Raw genomic sequence first — 4,011 nt, 5'->3', positions numbered from 1 at the left:
AAAGATACATAGTCTGGTATTTCAAGACACTTTGCCGTATAACATCAGCTATTTCTAAACGTCAAAGAGGGGATCAATCTGGTTCTAATGAGTGTTTCTTTAGGTTCACGGTACAGAGGAAGAGTCACACTACCACCAGGGTCATAAAACTACCCCTGGAAATGCATACAACTCCTACGAAAGCCTTGTCAAATAGGTGTTTCTAGGTTCACTGTACAGAGGAAGGGTCAGACTACCACCAGGGTTATAAAACTGCCCCTGGAAATGTCCACAACTCCTACGAAAGCCTTGTCAAATAGGTGTTTCTAGGTTCACTGTACAGAGGAAGGGTCACACTACCACCAGGGTCATAAAACTACCCCTGGAAATGCCCACAACTCCTACGAAAGCCTTGTCAAATAGGTGTTTCTAGGTTCACGGTACAGAGGAAGGGTCAGACTACCACCAGGGTCATAAAACTACACCTGGAAATGCCCACAACTCCTACGAAAGCCTTGTCAAATATGTGTTTCTAGGTTCACGGTACAGAGGAAGGGTCAGACTACCACCAGGGTCATAAAACTACCCCTGGAAATGCCCACAACTCCTACGAAAGCCTTGTCAAATATGTGTTTCTTTAGGTTCACGGTACAGAGGAAGGGTCAGACTACCACCAGGGTCATAAAACTACCCCTGGAAATGCCCACAACTCCTACGAAAGCCTTGTCAAATAGGTGTTTCTAGGTTCACGGTACAGAGAAAGGGTCACTACCACCAGGGTCATAAACCTACCCCTGGAAATGCCCACAACTCCTACGAAAGCCTTGTCAAATAGGTGTTTCTAGGTTCACGGTACAGAGGAAGGGTCACACTACCACCAGGGTCATAAAACTACCCCTGGAAATGCCCACAACTCCTACGAAAGCCTTATCAAATAGGTGTTTCTAGGTTCACGGTACAGAGGAAGGCTCACACTACCACCAGGGTCATAAAACTACCCCTGGAAATGCCCACAACTCCTACGAAAGCCTTGTCAAATAGCTGTTTCTAGGTTCACGGTACAGAGGAAGGATCACACTACCACCAGGGTCATACAACTACCCCTGGAAATGCCCACAACTCCTACGAAAGCCTTGTCAAATATGTGTTTCTAGGTTCACAGTACAGGAGAAGGATCACACTACCACCAGGGTCATAGAACTACCCCTGGAAATGCCCACAACTCCTACGAAAGCCTTGTCAAATACGTGTTCTTGGGCGGCGAGATGTCTCATAAAACGACGCTATATCGTCACCATACTGTTAAAACCCTATCTCCACAATCATCATCATACTCATTCATATATACTTTCCTTCACTATACTCCATAACAACCATCATCGTCACCATATCCTCACCATCACTGCCCTCCTCCTCCTTGTCAGCGTCACCATCCTCCCTACACATCACCATTCCGCCGTCACAATCATCCCCTCACGCTCCGTCATCACAATCCCGCGGTGGTGGTGCGCGCGGGCTTGACACAGACCGCACGCTCCATCCTGGGTGTTGTGTGTGTTGCGGGCGGGCTACGATATACCATACTGACCGTCACCGTAGTGTTGCTCTGACTCCTCTCTCTCCCTCTCCTCTTCCTCCTCTTCCTCCTCTTCCTCCTCTTCTTTGTTCTTCTGTTCTTCCCGGTTCACTGTTCTTCAGAGTTTCTGTTTCCCGCGTAATCATTCTCGTCACTTCACTGTTTTTTTTCATGTCATTTTCAATCCAGTTATTTATCTATTCACTTTCCTTCACTGTTTTTCATGTTTTTCTCGTTTATTGACTCCCGGCACAGCGTTTATCTATCGGCCGTCAACTCGTCTATCTATCGACACATCAGCCAGTGACGTGTGCCGCCCACCACCTCGATGGCGCCCACAGACAACACTTCTCTGGGATTTTGTTTTCCAAGGACTTAGGGACACAGCGCTCTCTCTCTCTCTCTCTCTCTCTCTCTCTCTCTCTCTCTCTCTCACGAAAAGACCCAGCTGATTTTCTCTCTCTCTCTCTCTCTCTCTCTCTCTCGCTCACGAAAAGACCCAGCTGATATTCTCTCTCTCTGTCTCTCTCTCACGAAAAGACCCAGCTGATACTCTCTCTCTCTCTCTCTCTCTCTCTCTCTCTCTCTCTCTCTCTCTCTCTCTATCTTGATTTCCAGAAAGCGTTTGATAAAGTCCCGCATCATAAATTACTTTACAAATTAAAACAAATAGGTATTGACGGTCAGGTAAACCAATGGATCGCGAATTGGTTGAGCAACAGACAACAAAGAGTAGTGATTGACGGATTTAACTCAGAGTGGGCGCCTGTCACTAGTGGCGTCCCTCAGGGCTCGGTCCTTGGCCCAGTGCTCTTCATTATTTACATCAACGACGTGGATGTTGGACTCAATAACCGCATTAGTAAATTTGCAGACGACACAAAGATTGGTAACTCGGTTCTCACTGACGAAGACAGGCAAAGCCTCCAAGAGGATTTGCACAAAATTTCAGCTTGGTCGGATAGATGGGAGATGCCCTTTAACGTAGACAAGTGCCAGGTCCTTCAAGTTGGAACGAGGAATAAAAAGTTTGATTACGAAATGCGCGGCGTTAAACTCAAAAGCGTTCAATGCGTCAAGGACTTGGGGGTCAAAATCGCGTCAAACCTCAAATTCTCACAGCAATGCATCGATGCAGCAAATAAAGCGAACAGAATGTTGGGCTTCATTAAAAGAAACTTTTAATATAAAAATAAAGATGTAATACTCCGCTCTACAACAGTTTAGTCAGACCCCACTTGGAATATGAGGTACAGTTTTGGTCTCCACTACATGCTAAGTATATTGCTAAATTATAATGTGTTCAGCGTCGGGCAACGAAATGATCCTTCCTTGCGCAACAAATCCTACGAAGAAAGGCTTTCTACCCTTAACATGTTCTCTCTTGAGAAACGTCGCCTCCGAGGAAAACTGATCGAATGTTTTAAAATACTTAATGGTTTCACGAATGTAGACAGATCAACATTGTTTATGATCGATGACACTTTGCGCACGAGGAACAATGGCGTAAAACTCAGATGTAGACAAGTAAATTCAGACTGCACCAAATTTTTCTTCACCAACGTTGTAGTGCGAGAATGGAATAAGCTTCCACCATCAGTGGTCCAGTGTAACACGATTGACTCCTTCAAAAATAAGCTCGACCGTCACTTCCTTCAACTTAATATCAACTAGAGTAGAAATGCAACGTTTTGGAGCCATCTGATTAATGTAAAATCACTTAGGTTTAAGGACAGACCACCAAGTCTGGACCATGGGGTCTGTGTGGTCTGATTTTCTATGTAAATCTATGTAAATCTATGTAAATCTATGTAAATCTCTCTCTCTCTCTCTCTCTCTCTCTCTCTCTCTCAGTCACCGTTTTCCCGCCCTCTTCACTGTAATCGTTCACCGCCTTCCCTGTTGTGGTGTGTCCGAGGCGCTGTCCATCACTGTTCCAAACCTCCGCTTCGCCTGAACGTTCACGCGCCATCTTGTGACCCCCGGCGCCCACACGGCACATGTCTTCTCATATACTGCGTTTTCTACCCATTCTTGCACTGCCGGCACCGCGCACCGCCTTCTGCACTGTCTGGGTTGTGGCAAAGCTCGCCTCTCTGACCCCACCGACGCCTGGCCGAGCTCACGTGTTGTTGTGGGTCAAACGTTTGCCCCCGTCTGCCCAGTCACGAACGTTGCCAGATTATCGTACTCAGAAGCTTATATATACCGATTTAGACCCAAAACACTGTCTCCTGGACCCAATAAGGAGATTCACTTATAATTATCGTTAAAATAGTTGATTCCTGATGTTTCTTGGCGATAGTTAGGCGTCAGAAACCGGGAAATACTATGCTCTGAGTACGACAATCTGGCAATCACGCAACGGTGCCAGATTATCGTACTCAGAAGCTTATATATACCGATTTAGACCCAAAACACTGTCTCCTGGACCCCATTAAGGAGATTCACTTATA

The 4,011-nt window shown here is 46.1% G+C and overlaps 1 long non-coding RNA gene across 1 annotated transcript; it reads left to right on the top strand.

The window, feature by feature from the left end:
* The first annotated feature begins 452 nt into the window (after positions 1 to 452).
* LOC127002366 (uncharacterized) lies at positions 453 to 948 on the top strand. The gene is made up of 3 exons (XR_007756077.1): positions 453 to 515; positions 621 to 723; positions 825 to 948. It is a non-coding gene; the product is annotated as an uncharacterized LOC127002366 (long non-coding RNA).
* Positions 949 to 4,011: the final 3,063 nt, after the last annotated feature.

Source organism: Eriocheir sinensis, chromosome 23 (genome assembly GCF_024679095.1).
Source record: "Eriocheir sinensis breed Jianghai 21 chromosome 23, ASM2467909v1, whole genome shotgun sequence".
Classification (NCBI taxonomy): domain Eukaryota; kingdom Metazoa; phylum Arthropoda; class Malacostraca; order Decapoda; family Varunidae; genus Eriocheir; species Eriocheir sinensis.
The sequence above is the reverse complement of the archived record's forward strand: the minus strand, read 5'-3'. Positions and strand labels throughout refer to the sequence as shown.